At 37.0% G+C, this 19,768-nt stretch overlaps 1 protein-coding gene across 1 annotated transcript in view; it reads right to left on the bottom strand.

Moving 5' to 3' along the window:
- Positions 1-19,768, bottom strand: part of LOC110540592 (vomeronasal type-2 receptor 116-like) — a 317,214-nt gene that overhangs the window by 169,708 nt on the left and 127,738 nt on the right.

Below are 19,768 nucleotides of genomic sequence, written 5' to 3'. Positions count from 1 at the left end.
TAAAGATTATAACAAAAAGCCAAGTATGGTGTCACACACCTCTGACTGTCAGTGGGGCAAACACAGGCAGGTGTCAGTTCCAGGTCATCCAGGTTTGCAAAGTGAGTCCAGGACACGCAAAGTCACACAGAGAAACCCTGGCTCCAAAAATAAGGGCTTGCATTCCCTCCCAGCTCTTCACTCACAACTCTGGACATGTCCTAAGTCACACAGTGTGACTTCACCCAGGCTATAGGAAAATCATGACAAACATGGTGGCACACACTTTTAATCCCAACACTCAGGAAGTAGAGGCAGGTGGATCTCTGTGAGTTCCAGGCAGGCCTGATCTACAAGGAAAGTACTGTACAGCCAGGGTTACACAGAGAAACCCTGTCTCAAAAAGCCAAAAGATGAATAATAATAATGATGATGATAATAATAATAATAATATTAAAACAAAAAATAAGAACCACACCTGCTGGCACTTGCCTGTAACCCATTGCTGAGTTCCATTCAAAAGGAAGGCATGCAGTACTGTTTATTAAAAAAAATAGAGATGGGAGAAAGATGTGAAACTTCATTTTATTTCATTTTTTTAAATCTCCATCACAAGAAATTCTTAATGGGTTTGAAATAAAAGAAATCAAAGAAGGCAGGAATTAACTACAGAAGATCCACAGGGCAGGTGTTGTGGGGAGACACAGGGTTCTATTTTTATTTTGTGTAGAGAACATGTGAAAAACTTTTACTTAAGAAGAAAGGTGTAAAACATGTAAGGAAATATTCTGCATGTCAAGGCCACATTATCATGGTGCCTCTCAGCTGCACCTCTTAAAAATGTGCTTTTCTAGTTGTGAGGATGATTGCACATTTACTTTTTAAAAGACACATATGTCCCTGTGTGTGTGTTTGTGTGTGTGTGTGTGTGTCCATGGAGGGTAGAATAGGACTCTGGATCCCATGAAGTTGGAATTACAGTTGGTTAGAGGTTGCCTGACATGGCAAAGGCATACATTTTAATAACTTTTTAAATGTGTAAAATATGTTATATGTTCATTCCAGTTGGTAGCCCTGTTTGCAGTGACTATGGAACCTTTAGGAGGCATGGCTGTTGCTAAAGGAAGTGCATTACTGGACATGGGGACTTTGAGAGATTATGGCCTTATCCCACTTTTTGCTCTTTCTGCTTTCTGTTTGTGGTTGAAATGTGATCTTTCAGCTTCCTGCATCTGCCAACCATGCCTTCCCTACCACTGTGGCCATCTAGTCTTCTGGAATCATAAGCCAAATATACTCTTCCCTAAGTTAAAAAAAAAGAAAAAAAAGAAAATCTCAAAATGTGATAATCCCCCCAAACAGATAAATGTACCATGTGCTTCAATGTTCTCACTTTAGTGGCCCAAGCCTGGTTACCCAAGCATTCAGGAGGCTGAGACAAGAGGATCACAAGTTCAAGGCTGGCCTCCCCACCTCTCCCTAAAAAGCTGCTGTTTGCTCAGTCATCCAGTTAGATCAGCTAAGGCAGCATATAGCCTCCTACTGGCCTTGAATAAGAAACATCATCCTGAAAACACAATGATAAATTTAATTCACCACATGGTGACATGAGCCATTGAGATAAAGTCAGCAGTATTCATTCAAATTTATGTGTGATCATAGTAAAGAATCATCAAGGCATTTGTGAATCATCTTTTTATTTTCTTCCTTGAAAATCAATGCCTCCTTCTACAGATGTTTGTTACACATTCATTTATGTTTTAGAAAATTTAAGGAACATGAACTAAAGAACAATGGAATCAGGGCTGGAGAGGTGGCTCAGAGGTTAAGAGCATTGGCTGATCTTACAGAGATCCTGACTTCAATTCCCAGCAACCACATGGTGGCTCCCAACCATCTATAATAAGATCTGGTACCCTTTTCTGGTGTGCAGGCAGAACACTGCATTAAATAATAATAAATAAATAAATAAATAAAATAGTTGGTATAATGTTCTTTTGGAATGTATACAATTTACCCTTGTTCATTCAAAAGCTGATTTCTTTCCCCCACTACCTGGTTTCAGACTGGACATTGCTTATTCTAATCATTACCTGTCTCAAGTTTGTGTAAATATGCCACCATTCATTCTTTGTATATTCTATAAAACAACCAGCCACAATGCTGAGCAATAGAGAGGATAGGTTGGGACATCCTGGTCCAGAGTGGGAGGAAGAAGAAAGAGGCAGGAAAGGAGAGGAGGAGAACAGACAGGAGAGGTCTTAGAACCACGTGGAGCTGGAGCTAAGAACCAGACCTAAAATATGACTAAAAGCAAGTATAATGGGTGAAATCTGAATAGTAGGAAACTTTGTGGTCTTGGAGGTTTAGTATGGAGTAAATATTGCCCAGCATTGTGCTCTAGGTTAATTAAATAAATCTTGCTACACCTACTGCAGCGTCGTCAATGTAGCATATCAAAAGATTGTGTTACTAGATGGAAGATAAGTTTCCTTAGGAAATAGGCTCCCTGGAGGTCACTGGCAATGTGTCTCCCCTGGCCACTTAAGCCAAAAAGATGTACTCCAAGATTCCTACACTTCCTCGGTTGCAGGGTTGGATTAATGAGCCTTTTGTTCTTTCTCTGTGATTTTTGGAACAGCACAATTAACTATTCAAGGAAACATATCTTTGATAGATTATTAAAAGCTTTAGCAAGAATAGAGTGGAAGAAAAATAAATTTTTAAACGAAGTAATGAATCAGATTCAGTATCAGAAAGCATTATAAGAATAGTGAAAAAATAGTGGGCTCCTCTTTAGGAAAAGATAGCATAAAAAAGTACAGCTGGCTCGATCGTGTCCCCCTTGGTGTCTTCTTTCTAAGGAAGATCGTATATCTTTAGCAAGACATATGGGAGAATGGTTAACAAAGGTGTATTTAGACTTTAATGCAGAGAAAGACTTTGACAGGTATCTGACTTGGCTCAGAGGACTATTACAGCTCCTGACTTTCCTCTTCACTAGTTAGCAATAATAAAACTGCAGTTTGAGTTTTTTGTTTGTTTGTTTGTTTTGTTTTTTGTTTGCTTTGATAAAAAAGTTCCTAGGCCAAGATTTCTTGTGGGCACTGCTTTATGTTTGGCTACACTTTTGAGTTAAAATGTAAACTTTGTATTTTTGGTAAAAATCTAAGTGTTCCGGGAAGTATGCCAACTTTAAGGTGTTTCCTTGTGTAATTAATATAAAATTATTAGCTTGACTTCAGTAAAATTGCAGCAGAGTCAAAGCTATCTCGGTGTCGTCTCTGACTGTCATTCGCCGAAACCGTGCCTTCCTGATATCCAAATCTCTGAGTTCCCACGGGTGTGGGACCTCGGCTGGGTCAGTCCATGGCAGGTGGCGCTTCAAACAGGGCTGTTTGGACAGGTAATATTTTTCTTTTCTTTCTTTTCTTTCTTTCAAGGCAACGGGTAAGGCTTTCACCAGGAAACTGCAGTTCTGCTGATAAAGAAGAGCAGTTAAGTGCAAATAATCAGAAATAGAAACATGGGGCAATCTGAATCAAAGCAAGAGAAAATGTTCCTCTCGGTTTCAAAACATATGTTAGCAAATCGTGGCTTTAGAGTTTCAGAAAAGGTCTTGAAAGTCTTTCTTGATTTTATTAAGAAGGTCAGCTCTTGGTTCCCGGCTGAAGGCTCGTTGACTTTAGCTGATCGGAAATGAGTGGGTAAAGAGATAAGAAAATATTTACAAGAACACGGAGAAGAGGAACTCCCCAAACATGCTTATCTTTTCTGGCTACAAATGAGAGAATTATTAACGAATGAGTCAGATTTTGAAGGTATGGTTCATGAAACCTCTGTGTCTCTAGATCAGACGAATGAGGCGGAACCTATTAATCACCCCACCAAATCCTATGGAACTAAAAATAAGTCATCTTTAAAATTTAAGCACATTAAATATGAATCCTCCTCATCTAGTAAAAATTAGAATGATGATGATCCTTTTGATGATGATGATCTGGAGGATGAGGCAGCTAAATATGAGCCCTCTGAAGACAGGATCATTTTCATGATCAAGATCCTCCTTTGGTGGCTCTAGCGTCTAAAAAAAAACAAGAAAAAGATAGAGTTGGTAGGAGGAGAAAGCCTCTGGTGCCTGTTGGTTTTCGAGGAGCTATGGAAGAAGCTAGAAGAAAAGGAGATTTAACATTTACCTTTCCAGTAGTGGAAGGAATGAATGATGAGGAACCTACTTGGGAACCTCTTCCATTAAAAATTTTAAAAGAGCTGCAAGCTGCTGTAAAGACTTCAGGGGCCTCCACTCCTTATACTTTGCAGGTGTTGGATATGGTTGCAAGTCATTGGTTAACTCCATATGACTGGCACCAAACTGCTAAGGCTACCTTGAGTCCTGGAGATTATGTTCTCTGGAGAACTGATTATGAGGATAGATCAAAAGTTACTGTTAACCAAATTTATAAAGAAAAGAGTGACAAAACCAGGGATAAATATGCTGCTGGGGATGGGAGACTATACTACTCCTCAATCTCAAGTAAAAATACCAAGAGAAGTCTTGGAAGCAATTACACATAATGCTGCCCAAGCATGGAGAAAATTGCCACCCCCTGGAACCAAGGGAACTACTTTATCAGGAATCAAGCAGACAAATGAGCAATCATATCAAGACTTTGTGTCTCGACTTGAGGAGGCAATCAATAAGATGTTGTTTCCATCTGAGGGAACAGAAATATTGTTAAAGCAATTAGCATGGGAAAATGCAAATTTCCTATGCCAGGACCTGATTAGGTCTCTGAGAAAGACAGGATCTATTCAAGATTACGTAAAGGCTTGTGTGCATGCCTCACCAGCCGTCATGCAAGCCATAGCATATGTAGCAGCCATGAAAGGTCAGACATTCAGCACCTATGTTAAGAATACTCATGGAGGAGGGAAAAGAGACTCCTCCAAACCCACATGTTTTAAGTGTGGAAGAACAGGGCACATACAAAGAATGTGTCCAGGGGAAGATACACAGGGGAGGTCAAAAAGGGGTCCTGCTCCTGGTATCTGTCCTCAATGTGAAAAGGGGAAACATTGGAAAAATGAATGCAAATCCAAGTTCCACAACGGTGGAACTTCTCTGATAGGAGAAAAAGAGGAAAATTCAGAGGATGAGACAAAAAAAAAAAAACTAAATGAGGAGCAACCTCTCAGCCCTGAAGCAAAAAGAGAGGAAGAAATTGTAAACCAAAGAGTTTACTCAATCCTGAAGCTCCAGAATTTACTCTCCATGATTTGCCTAGGGCCACTCCAGGAAGTGCTGGTCTGGACCTCTTTGTGAATAAAGATATAATTCTTTCATCATGGGATGGAGTAACCTTAATCTCCACCTTCTTTCTAGGGACTTTACCTCAAGGCACGGTTGGTTTAATGATCGGCTGAAGCTCAAATTATAAGAGAAACTTTGAGGTTCTGTGGTAAAGCCATTAAAGGAAACTATACAGCTACATAAAGGACAAAGAATAGCTCAATTGTAGTTGTTGCCTTATGTAAATTTACCAAATCCAGTTTTAAAACAGGAAAGACGGCAAGGTCAGTTTGGCTCCTCAGATGTTGTGGCCTAGGTACAAGACATAGGTTTTGAAAGACCATTTATGACAGTTAAAATAAATGGAAAAAATCTGCAAGGCCTTATGGATACAGGGGCAGACAAAACTTGTATAGCAGGAATAAATTGGCCTTCCTCTTGGCCCTGTGAAAGGACTTCTTCCTCTTTACTAGGGCTAGGGTTGGCATCTAATGTAGCTCAAAGTTCTCAGATGTTAAAATGAGAACTAGAGGGAAAATCAGGAATGATTCAGCCCTATGTTTTACTATCCTTGCCATTTTCATTATGGGGCAGAGATATGGTGAAAGAGATGAATGTAAAATTAGTTACCTAAGATAATCTAAGCAATCAGCATTTTTTATAAGATCCACTAGAAGCTCATTTTATGCAGATAAAATTAATTGGAAGTCAGAATAGCCTGTATGGCTCAATCAGTGGCCCCTTACAGAAGAAAAAATACAGGCTATAGAACATCTAGTAAAAGAACAGTTAGATAAAGGACATATAGAAGAAAGCAATAGTTCTCGGAATACTCCAATATTTGTTATTAAAAAGAAATCAGGAAAATTGAGACTTTTGCAAAACCTTAGAGCTGTTAATGCTACAACGACTGATATGGGGGTGTTACAACCTTGCCTCCTCTCTCCTGTAGCAGATCCTAAGGGATGGGAAATAATAGTAATATATCTGCAGGACTGTTTCTTTACAATAAAGTTATATCCAAAAGACTGTAAAAGATTTGCTTTTAGTGTTCCATCAGTAAACCTAAAACATCCGTATAGGAGGTATCATTGGAAAGTTTTACCTCAAGGGATGAAAAATAGTCCAATTTTGTGTCAAAAGTTTGTGGATGAACCTTTAAAGGAAGTCAGAAAGAGATATAAGGATGCATATATTATTCATTATATGGATGATATATTGTTGGCCCATTTCTCCAGGGAAGTTATACAAGAGCTTCTCGCTTATACTATTAAGCAACTTACTAAATTTGGTTTAATTATAGCTCCAGATAAGGTTCAAAAGAATAGGCCATTAAGTTATTTGGGTCAATTAATTTATGATGACTATATAAGTTCTCAAAAGATATCTATCAGGCTGGATAAATTACAAACATTGAATGACTTCCAAAAATTACTAGGCAATATTAATTGGGTCAAGCCTTATTTAAAATTAACCACAGGAGAATAGAGTCCTTTGTTTCAGTTATTACAAGGGGATTCTAATCAAGTCTCCCAGGAATCTGACTCCTGAAGCCATTAAAGCATTGGTTTTGGTGGAAGAACAATTAAATAAAGCAAAGGTTAAGCAGATAGCTTACAATCAAGAATGGGACTTAATTATTTTCAAAACACCATATACTCCTACAGGATGTTTATGGCAAAATGTGATTTTAGAATGGGTGCATTTACCCCATACTCAAGCAAAAATGCTTGCTTCTTATCCATATATGTGTCCCTTAATTATAAGCAAAGGAAGAATGAGATCAAAAGAATTATTTGGAAAAGAAATGCATAATATAATTGTTCCATATAATAAAAAACAAACAGATATATTATTAATGGAAGATTAAGATTGGGGAATAGCACTATAGGGCTATTCAGGAAAAATTAAATATCACTACCCTTGACATCCTTTAACAAAATTCTTTAAAGAAACAGAGGTAATTTTCCTCAGAAAATGTTCCCTGCAGCCTTTAGATGCTGCTCTCTGCATTTTCATAGATGGTTCCTCTAATGGAAGGTTTGCAGTTTATGCTCCAGACAGAGAACCACTAGTGAGACAGGATGTACAGACTTCTGCTCAAAAGGCAGAAATCAAAGTGGTTATCTTGGCTTTTCAAACCTTCTCAGAAAAATTTAATCTTTACACAGATTCAAGATATGTGGCTATTCTTTTTCCAGCAATAGAAACTGCTCTTTTAACAGGGCATTTTCAAATTATCCATTTACTTTGGGATTTACCAATTTTAATTAAAAATAGAATAGAAAAAAATTTTGTAGGCCACATCAGAGGGCATTCGAAATTACCTGGTCCATTAAGGCAAGGAAACTACATGGCAGACGCCTTAACAAGAGGAACAATAATGAATATATTAGAAGCTCAAGAAAGCCATACTTTACATCATCAAAATGCATTAGCTCTTAAAAGGTTATTTCATATTACAAGAGGCAAGACAAATTGTAAAAGACTGTGGCAAGTGTCCTCAGGTGTACCATCCATTAAAGATGGGGGTTAATCCTACAGGACTTAAAGCTTTATCACTATGGCAAATGGATGTTACTCATGTTCCGGAATTTGGGAAATTAGCATATGTCCATGTTACTGTGGACACATACTCTCATATGATATTTGCCTCAGCAAGAACAGGAGAGGCTGCCAAGGATGTCATTCAACATCTTATCTAATGTTTTGTAACTATGGGACGTCCAAGAAGAATAAAAACTGATAATACTCTGGCATATACATCAAAAGCCCTTGCAGTATTCTTACAGAGCTGGAACATAGATCATGTGACAGGTATATCATATAATCCCCGAGGACAGGCAATTATTGAAAGAACACATCAAATATTAAAAAATCAAATTATCAGACTTAAACAATCTCACACTTATTTCTCGCCTGGTCATTTGTTGAGCCATTCATTGTTTGTATTAAACCATTTAAATACTGATGAGCAGGGCAATACTCCTGCTATGAAACATTAGTCTGGGCTTAAAAATGAACAGCTTCTACAAGTATATTGGAAGGATTTGTTAACCGGATCCTGGAAGGGACCGGATGTTCTAATTTCCTCTGGAAGGGGATATGCATGTGTGTTTCCACAGGATGCCGACTCCCCCATCTGGATCCCAGATAGACTCATCCAGCCGGCTAATATCAAGACGGCAACAAAAAAGACAAAAGCAAAAAAGGAGAAAAATGGAAGCGAAGCTGCAGAAGCTCTCGTTGATGCCCAAGAAAATGACAACATGGACACAACTGAAACACCTGATGAGAGAAGCAGAGGGATTGGTGAAGGCTCAACAAAAGCCTAAAACCCCTTAATTCATATTTCTGGCTGTATTGTCATTACTTATGTGTCAGAATGCTGTTGTGCATAGTAAAAGTTATTGGGCTTATGTACCAAAACCACCCCTTATACACCCTGTGGGTTGGATGGATCCAGATTATGTGAAAGTACTAACTAATGATACTGAACTTCTCGGAGGTTTTCAGGATTATGAGGGAAGAATAAATAGCTCAGCTTATTTAAATTTTGAGGGCAGAACTGATTTGCTCCCCATTTGCATTGCCCTAAAAGGATCTCCACCATATGGTTGTCTGCCTATAAATTATCAAACTTTTCTTACAGATGCTCCTGATTTGACAGTTAAAGGCAGAAGAAAAAATGATAAAAGATTAATGTGGGAGCTTCAAATTTCTACTTTGGGGTACCTTAATTATAATGTAACTTTTGAAAAGACTCCTTTTATGCCTCTCCCTCTTTGTGCAGAGAAATTTAGAGATAAAGATCAATTTTGAGAAAGTAGCCTTACAGGTGCCCCTAAATGGTTAGAATGTGGCTTCCCTCAGGCTGCAGCTAAATATGTGCCTGTAGGGACCCATATGGAGGTTTGGGATTTTTCAATTGTTTCAGGTAATTATGATTATACTGAATATTTAAAAAATAATTCAGATAAGTTCAATGGATATATCCTCCAGGATTGGGACAAAAAGCACAAAGATGGTTTTCACCTGGTTATGTGGAACCTATTTGGGTCTCTAGAGATCCTAAGACCAATGCTACAGTTTCACATCATGAGTTGTTTAGATTGGCAGCTAGTGCCAATATGATTTTACAAAAAAGGCCTAAAAGGAAAAATTCTGTGCCTTTGGCAACCAGGGCATGTGTTGCTTATGCTTTTGCTCTTCTTATGGGATATATTTCTCAAATTAATATAACTCATGTTGGAAATTCTTATAAAATTCATTGTGTAGCTTGCAGGGTTACTAATTGTCTTGATTCTAGTTTGGATAAGAACATTGCTGTTATGATTTTAGTTAAGAGACCTGCTTATGTTATGCTTCCTGTTGATTTACAGGAAAAAGAATGGTATGAGAATACTGCTTTAAAGATTTTAGAAAAGCTAAGTAAATTGATTAGGCCTAAGAGATTTGTTGCAGCACTTATTTTAGGGATTTCAGCATTAATTGCAATTTTGACCACCTTTGCTATTGCTACTACAGCGTTAGTTCAAGAGATACATACAGCAGATTTTATTAATGAGATGAATAAAAATATTTCTTTAGCCCTTTTAGAACAATTTATTATAGATAAAAACTTAGAATCCAAGATAAATGCGCTGGAGGAAGCAGTTTTAGCCTTGGGACAAGATATGGTTAATATTAGCACGAGGATGGAAACTCGATGCCATGCTGCCTTCTCATATATTTGTGTTACACCTTTACCATACAATGCTTCTGACCAATGGGAAAAGGTAAAAAAAAAATCATTTACAAGGAGTTTGGAAAGATACGGATATTACTCATGATTTAGATAGTTTGCAAAAGAATATAGCAGCTATTAGCAAGGCTCATTTGGATGAAGCAAGTTTGAGTTCTTTAGCTTCTGATTTAGAGTCAGGAATTAGAAATTTAAATCCTTTGAATTGGATTCATTATTTAGTGATGATAGGGGCCCTGATTTTATTATTTTTATTGGTTGTGCTCCTGTTTCCTTGTCTTTTTAAATTACTGCTCCACTCCATCCGCACTGTAGAGCGAGATTTGTTTGAATTGCATCTTAAAAACAAGAAAGGGGGAGATGCCACACCCACGCCAGTGTCGCCATAGTAGCATAAGCTACAGGGCGGGGGATATGATTTCCCCGGAAATAATGCCCCCTGGAAGGTCCCTGGCAAACTCATCCCACTTGGAAAAGAGACGTGTTCTGAGATTTCTACGCTTCTTCAGTTGTGGCTCTGGGGCTGGAATAATGAATTCTTTGATCTTTCTCTGTGACACCTGAAACAGCACAACTAACTTTATAAAGAAATTTATTATTATTAGATTGTTAAAGGCTTTAATAAAAATAAGTTTAAGGAAAGTAATGAATTAGATTTAGTATTAATAGGCATTAAGAATACTAAAATAATAATAGGCTCCTTCTTAAATATAATAGCATAAGAGGTGCAGCTGACAGGAGTTTCCCCCTCCCTTCAGTGCCTTGTTCCTAGAGAAGATCAAAAATCTTGGGCAGGACATATGGGAAGAGGGTTAACAAAGGTATAGTTAGATTTTGATATAGAGAGGGACTTTGGCAGGCATCTGACTTAGCTCCTGACTTTCCTCTTCATTGGTTAGCAATAATGAAACTATATTTGAGGTTTCTTTTTCTTTGTTTGCTCTGATCAAAAAGTTTTTAGGCCAAGATTATTCATGGGTACTGCTTTATGTTTCATTGCATTTTGAGTTAAAATGTAAACTTTGTATTCTTGGTAAAAGTCTGAATGTTCTGGGAAGTATGCCATTTTAAGGTGCCTTTTGTGAAATCATTATAAAAATACTAGCTTGATTTCAGTAAAGTTGCAGCAGAGTCAAAACCATCAAGGTGTCTCTGTCTGTCAATTCTTTGCCGAAACCGTGTCTTCCTGTCTAAAGCCTTGTTCTCCCGCGGACAACGGGAGCCCGACTGGGCTGGTCCGTGCCAGGGAGATTTTAAACAAGTTAAGCCATTCCAGAAAAAAAAAAAAAGTGTAGAGGATTTTCTAAAAGGGAAAAATAAATCTACCATAAATCACTTTTCCTAGACATATGTAAAAATGACTAAACAACCCACTCTAGAAATACTTGGTCAGTCACCTTCATTGCTATTTTAGTCACAATAGGTAGGAAGTGGAAACTCATAAATATCTTTAACATGATAAATGGATAAGAAAAATATCATACACATAAATACGTGTAAGTAGAAAATTTATAATTTAGGTAACCCATATCCAGAAATCAAATATCTCTCATTCTCTACTCTGGGGCATTTAGCTCCAAATGTTCTGATGTGAATATTCACCATGGAACAACTGTAGAAACAAGGAAACATGATGGGCAAGCAATACAATGGCAAAAAAAAATTGATCTACTTGTAATAATGTGTGGAAGTTATTCTAAATATGAAGGTGGATAAATATGAAAGAAGGAAGTGAGTGAAATAACAATAAATATTTTGAAAGAGTTTTAAGCAATCATACTATGAATTATTTACATAAAATTCCTATAATACATGTAAGTCCATGCATGAATATAAACATGTTACAACCTAAATATTTTTTTAATAATGCACACAGATATGTATAGTTCACCACTGACCAAAGAATCTTTTCCTTGCAACAACAAGCACGACCACAACCAATCACAAGGCAGAACTCTGGAGAACAGTCACACCTGATACATCTACAAAATAATTTCCAGATCTAAGGCACAGTGATCATGCAAAACAAGTGATGAAAAAAAGTTATATAAGGCAGAGGATCAGAGTATGTTTGGGTAGTGTGTCTTCTACTAATACCAGAAGCTACACCTAGAAGACATACCAATATAAAAAAATAAAGAAAAAAGGCTTACCAATATTCCTGCATAAACACAAACTAAACATTGAAAAAATGCTAATAGACATGCAAACATGCTCCAGGAAGAAACCAGTGGCCTCAATCCCATGCAAAAATTTATAGGGAACTAATAAAGACTGACAGTGGGATAAATATTCTTCCCAGGAAAGGGCATAAGATCAGTTACTTATCCAAAAGCGAACAGCCAGCCCTGAAAACATGCATAGACGTTACATTATTAGAATAAGTAACTTATAATTAGAAGTCTATATCAAACATATATTGACATAATATGAATTCATGAAAAAAAGATCATGAATTTGAAAGAAAGACAGGAGAGGTATTTGGGAATATTTGGAGGGAAGTAAAGAGAAGGCAGAAAATTATGTAATTATATTATAACCTCAAAAATGAAATACATATTGGTTCATTAGTTCATGATTTTAAAATGAATTATTATTCAATAGTTGAGAAAATAAAATTTGCAGCTAAATGGGTGGAACTAGTAAAAAAGCATGTTATTCAAGGTAATTCAAGCTCAGAAAGACAGACTTCACATATTTTCTCTTCTAAGAGAAAAACATAGCTGAAACCTGAGTATGTATGTACTCAGATATGAGTCTATATCTGGCAGTTACTGCAAAAACTAGGAATTAAAAAGGGACCGTTTCCAAGGTGAGAATGGTGCTGCACTGGAGGCAGTAGAATACAGCGGGGTATAACTGATTTCAAAGAGGAAATGGGAAAAATATGAGGGCGTTATAATCAGGGAGGTGAGATTGAGAGAAATACAAAAGAGAGGATAGTAAAATATCAATAAGGATTGTCAAACAACAGTCCTACATTGCTGTGATGCTGATGAACCACAACAATGATCGACATCACATGATAATCCTAAGGATGAAGTAAAGACACACATATCTTGGCAATAACCAACCTAAAAAATTCCTAACCTCATCCTAAATATCTATCATTATATTCACAGATAAGTGTGATCTTTATCAGAAATTTTAGAAACTTTTTTTTGTAATGGAGAAGGAAGGAGTACAAACATTTAAGAGACAGAGGATCAGGCATTTTGATATAAGATTTTATTTCCTCATTATAGCTATTGTTACACTGGAAAATATATGTGTATGGGAGTGTTTGGAAGAAAAAGTAGGGGTAATTATGAAATTATAACTGATAAATATAGGAAATAATCAAAAGAATAAATAAAATCACCAATGTTTCTTTGCTTATATTTTCTTTGCTTATATAGTTGATGGGATTGAATAAAATTCAAGGAAAAGAAAGGGCAAAATATAGTCCCTCTCTTTGTAAAATTGAGGAGCTGGAAGATTAATTTAGTGTGCTCTCCATTTGCAGTGCTTTCTTAGACCATGATTACTTCTTTGAAATTTTTATTTTATTTGTTTAATTTTTGAGACTAAGAGCCATTCATTTGGGGAAGTTCAAAAGGCATGTGAGCTTTCTGGAAGGGAGAGCTGGTATTTCATAAGGTCTGAATCCCAATGCACCCAGAATTGCTCCAGACACTGACACTCCTTTATTCTGTGCTACTGTGTCTCAAAATTTCTGGCTTGGCATGAACACTCACTTTTTGGGTTTTTACAATCTCTGATTGGATAACTTTCTATGGGATCTCTATGAAGATGCAATGCTGTTCACATGAATTAATTCCTGATTATGGAATTCCTGATTTGACTAAAACAATCTTAGAAGTTAACTTGTTCTAAAACAATTTTACAATTTTATGGCAGCAATAAATACCTTTCTGGATGCCTCCCAATGCCTCACAAGGATTGAGATAGATTTGTGGCTTCAGAGAAGTTCTCACTCTAGGGATGGCTCCATTAATTCTTGTACACACCATAAATATAGGGATGTTTACTGGTCACCAAACCCAAAATATAATGGGGACATATATCTCCTTGCAACCTCTTCGACCCTGTTAACCTTTAATACTTGTCAACCTTTGTCACTATGAACTTCTATAATGGATACCCAAATATGAAATGTTTAGTTTTAATGAAAATACATGTAATCTGTTGCATTTTCAAATTCATCTTTATCTGTAAACATTTTTGACTATGAAGTAATTCCTTTGTTTCAGAAATATAAAAGCTATGAAAAGACAATAGAAGCATTGAAGCCCATTGGGATTTGCTTCATCTATGAATTGTAAATATATATATTGATATGTTTGCATGAAATATGTCTTTTTTTGTACATGTTTTTGAATGTATGTCAATTCCCTAGCTACAAGGAGCTCCTTTTTATCACCCATGCAATATATGCATGAGTATACACAGGTTTATATGTCTGATCATTTGTTTATGTGTAAGCATGACTATTTGTCTATGTGTAAGCCATAACAGCTGGTCGAAGATATTTTCCCCAAGGGCAGCCTTAATATGCTACAGTTTCAGCAGGGGAGATGCTAGCTGAAATCATCATCATCATCATCATCATCATCATCATCATCATCATCATATGTAAGCTTGTGGGAATTTCTTAGTTAAATTTCTTGTTCCATCTACTTTTATTCAGTGAGCTTATGTGCCTGAGACTTCTCTCTTTATCTCCATTTCTCTTTCAATTGCAGAGGGTAAATGGGCCCCTAAATCTCTATCAGTCCTCTGAGCTTACCTCAGAGAGAGGACAGAGGATTGCCACTGATCCCATAGAGGCCTGAAGAAAGTCTCTGATTAAACAAGCCTGGAGCTCTTTGTCAGTCTAATTAAGATCATCTGTTGTTAAACAATGAGGACATTAGGGAAAGAGTGATTTTGGTGGCAGAGTGAGCAGAAAGCCTTAAGTAGCTCAATTGCTAAAGCAGCATTATTTCCTCATCAAGATGCCCAAATAAATTAAATTTTGGTATAGAGTAAGATACAAATATCAGTCCCTGACCATGAATTTACCTGCCTCACTTTTTCCACCCTGGGTATTGACTTTTGGATATTAACAGTTACAAATTATTTTAAGGCTATAATTTCATTACAAAATTTCTTCCTTCCATTTTCTCCCTCCAGGCCTTCCCACATGTTCCCAACTGCTCACCTTCAAATTCACGGCTTCTTTATTCATTGTTATTTCATGTGTTATATACATGTATTTTGAAATATAAACTGATGATTTTTTATAATGCAATCTGTAGGTATGTTTTCAGGGCTGAACAATATATATCCTTTTATTAGTAAACTGAATATTCTAAGTGATTGTAGTTAAATTATAGTTAAATATAAGAATGAAAGCAACCAATCATAATCATTTTTTGAAAATCTAAGGATAACACCAAAATCAACAAAATAATGGGAATTTATAAACATGTTCCAGTAAAACCTGAGTAGTAACAGACTCAATTCTACAACAAAGTGGCAAAGATTGTTAAACAAAAAAATCAATTAGAATTTTTGCTGCCTTCAAGAAAGTTTAATACATCAATGATAGTGATTTGATTTATTATTTTTATTTCTATTATTTTTCAATTCTGATATAACTTTAAGCATAATATAACTTCGTCATTACCTCTCCTCATTCCTCTTTCCAAACACTCCCATTCCTCATTGCTCTTTTGTAAAATTATGGTGTCTTTTTTCATTGTTATTACACACACACACACACACACACACACACACAATGTTGGATCATAGCAATAGAAACATTAACAAAGAAAAAAATCTCAGACTATAAAATGCTTCCCCCCAAACTACCCCATGCTCAAGAATAACTGCCACCATACACAATTCATTAATGAAACCTCAGAGGCAGGACTAAGGCCAGAAATTTAGACACTGAACCACCACAATATGTTCTTCTCCCCATCAAGCCACTTAAAACCTGCAGCCCATGGTACTACAGTACAGAATCTCCACTCCCCCCTCAAAAGTCTAATGCGTCAGTGTTCTGTTTGAGAGAAAAATCCTCCACTTGGAAATACCCATCTTCTCTCTTTTAATTCCATGTCAACTGCAACAATCCTGATTTAACAGACACTACAATGTGCAGTGAGGAAAGCAGAGAATCATAGGTTCATATTTTAAATGTCTTCATTCAACTAAACTTTAAATTGTAAAAAAGTAGACTTCTACAGTTATAAAATCTAACAACATTAAATCAAGATGAAGTAAATTATTTAAACAGACACATCACAAACATGATAGAAACAGTAATTTAAATCTCTCAATTAAATGTAAAAATAAAAGAAAGCAAGCCTAGCTCCAGATATTCAGCATGAATTTTACAGGGGTCTCAAAGTACTCACTGCAATACTCCTGAAAGTATTCCACAGAAGGGAAAAGGATAAATTAAAGGAAAGATATTCCAAATTTTTGTTGAGATACCAGTATTATCTTGATAACAAAAAACTAAACTTCTGAAAATTAATAATGCAACCTAATATTGTTAACTAATTAATAACTTGTGTTAAAGAACTTCTATATAGGTACACAGTTATGTGTACAAGAGATGTACTAACTTACCTAATATACTATGACTAGAAGCCGTGATTACAGACTATGTCAATATCAATGTCAAATATTACTGATTCCCATAATACTAAAAAATACATAGTATACTAAACATTCACAGTTCTTTTATTTACTTACCATTGACTGAATGAAAAGTTCAATTGACTTGCTCAGCCATCTTCTCAATGATACTCTCCTTGAAGGCTTAATGTACGTTTAAATGAGTCCTAAGTTTATATCTTGTTGGTTTGAAACCCAAACATTATACTTATCACTAACATCTTGAGATATGGCCTGGGCTCATGAGCACTGTCTGTGTTCTAAAATTTAATAATGGAAACACAGTTTTAGTTTCACCTTCAACTTACCTTATATAACCTGTGAAAGCATTTACTTTTCAATTACTGCTGACTGTAGAACAAGCTATTTATCATCCACAAAAGGATCTTCTTAAAGTTTTGTGTCATAAATATAGATTGTATTTTAGGTGAAATGGCTGCTTTGGATCTGATCCCTTTGTCTGTATCTTATGGTATTGGACATATTGGATGAAATTATAAAAATTTAATTTTTTTTAACTTGTTATATTTTTACATTGATTACCCATACATCTTTTTATGACTTCTTTGTCATTTTTATTAATTTTTTTATATTATTACAGTTTATTCCCTTTGAATCCCATCTGTAGTGTCCTCCCTCATCTCCTCCCAACCACTTCTCTAAGTGCACTGATAGGTGAGGTCCTCTTCCCCTTCCTTCTGCCCCTAGCCTATCAGGTCTCATCAGGACTGGCTGTATTGTCTTCCTCTGTGGCCTGGTCAGGCTACTTAGGGGGGGGGTGTTCAAGGAACCTGCCACTGAGTTCATGTCAGAGACCGAAGTTCATCTCATCCTAGGAAAACATTTGCTGAAATATATTTAAATTTAATGTCTTCAAATCAGTGCTTTCAGTCCCAAAATCATGTCAGATAATTATCGACATAGACAAATAGTCTGTGATAGAACCTTTCTCATTTAAAATTATAAATTTAATTATAAGAAAAAATGTTGTATTGGCTTGACCACAGTAAATTACTTACCAATGATGTTAGATTCTAACAGTTCCCGTGCTTATGAGTGAGGCTTCCCTGCCATGGTAGAAGCCCCTGCTTGTTTTAGTCTTTTATAGACCCATTTCTGTTTTGCTCAATAGCATTTTACAGAAGGCATAGGCCACTGCATACACTGCATCCCATATGTTGTGGTTTGGACTCACAAAATGGTCATCACATCATTTTTTTCTGGTTTAATCTTTATAGAAATATTTTCTGGATATGGTTTATGATTTTCAGATAACATAGCAGGAAGTGAGCAATCAAAATTGCCAATCCAGAATTTATGGAATTATGACTCTTCTGGGTACTGGGAGAATATAGGTGCCTCGAGAAAATGCTTTAAGCCAGTGATAGTTCTTGTCTTTGAATATGAGAAGCTTTCTCTGAAAAAGTTTACGAAACCATTCTTATTTGATACAGACTCTAAATATAATGTGTTGTTTTGCCATGTTCCACACCTTCCATCTGTTTGAAAATATTTTATTTACAGTGCAGAAAAACATCAATTATTCAGATTACTATAGAATACCTGCACACTTAACTGTGTATGTTGGTTCAAATAAAGCAAATCAACACCAAATATTATCCATGTTTCAATTGAAACATGTAAAAACCACACAGATATCTTTCTTACTTTTCTTCCTCCCTTTCCTCTTCTTTATCCTCCTCCTTTTTTCTTTGTCCATGTATGTATGCCTTCAGGCCAGCAGAGGTGGCAGGATCCTTATGTACTGAGTTGAGAGAATCCTAAACAGTAAGCACAGAGCACCTTAGCTACTCAGCCCCCCTGCACCCTAAACACTATTTATTCATTGTTCAGCATGTGTGTATGCCTTCAGGTCAACAGATGTGGCCAGATGCTTATGTACTGAGACCAAGCACCTTAACCACTAAGAGCAGAGCACCTTACCTAATCAATCTCCAGCACCCTAAAATTATTGATACTGTCCTGCCTGCTCGGTTACCTGCAGGACAGCAGAGAGCACCTATATAACCTATACAAGCTTGTGCATAGCCTGAACCCCTGGCATCATGCACCTACCTCCTACAGGATGCATGCAGACATGGTGGTAGCCTCATGCACAAGCCGCTCATGGACTTCAGGGAGACAGAATAATGGACAGTCTCCCCATGTGAGTGGGACTCAAAGAGTTTAGGCAAACAGCTTGGAATAAGAAGGATGCTGACAAGGGAAAACCAGTCCGGACAGTGACGCAGGTTAGCGGAAGTCCTGCCCCTTCAGGCTTTGCTTCCAGATCCACCCTGATGGGGGCAGACACTATGGAGCTCAGAGGCTCCGGAGGCTAACCCACGAACTCTCTGGCCTGGCCTCTGCTCCCGGGATGTAAACACAAAGTTTCTAGTCACAGACAGACCTCTATCCTTTCAGGTCTCACTTCGCAGTGTTCCCTGGTCAGGGAAGTACCAACCATTACAAGATTTATAGCAACAGAAATCCACCTGCCTGATAACTACAAACACACACACAGAGAGAGAGAGAGAGAGAGAGAGAGAGAGAGAGAGAGAGAGAGATAATAATAGAGGTCCCCTCATTCGGCCACTCTGAAATCTTATAAAAAGATTGGGATATACGAAACCCTCCCTTAATCAAATCCTTAAAAATCTAAGGTTTTGCCAGGCATGGTTGCACAAGCCTTTAATCCAGGCACATGAGAGGCAGACACAGGCTGTCTCTGTGAGTTCAATGTCAGCCTGGTTAACAGAGTCCAGGATTGTTAGGACCCAAAAATGATGATGTGCACAGCAGATTTTATATGAAAGGTTTATTGGATTGATATGAAGAGAGAAAGAGAAGGAGACAGGGAGACAGGATGGGGGAAGGGAGGGGATGCCTCGACAGAAAAGGGGAGAGGGTAAGAGGGTAAGAGGGCAAGAGAGACAAAGTGGTGGGTTGAACCTCTTAAGGAACAACACATAACCATGCCTGCCAGGTGAGCTACTTGGTCAGTGACACATGATGACATCATAGGTAGCTAGGCAACTGAGAAGCAGGCTACTTAAATGCTAACAGTCTTCCCTTTTTTTTTT

The sequence above is a fragment of the Meriones unguiculatus genome, assembly GCF_030254825.1.
Source record: "Meriones unguiculatus strain TT.TT164.6M chromosome 13 unlocalized genomic scaffold, Bangor_MerUng_6.1 Chr13_unordered_Scaffold_40, whole genome shotgun sequence".
NCBI classification, from domain to species: domain Eukaryota; kingdom Metazoa; phylum Chordata; class Mammalia; order Rodentia; family Muridae; genus Meriones; species Meriones unguiculatus.
This window is presented reverse-complemented; position numbering and strand designations above follow the sequence as displayed.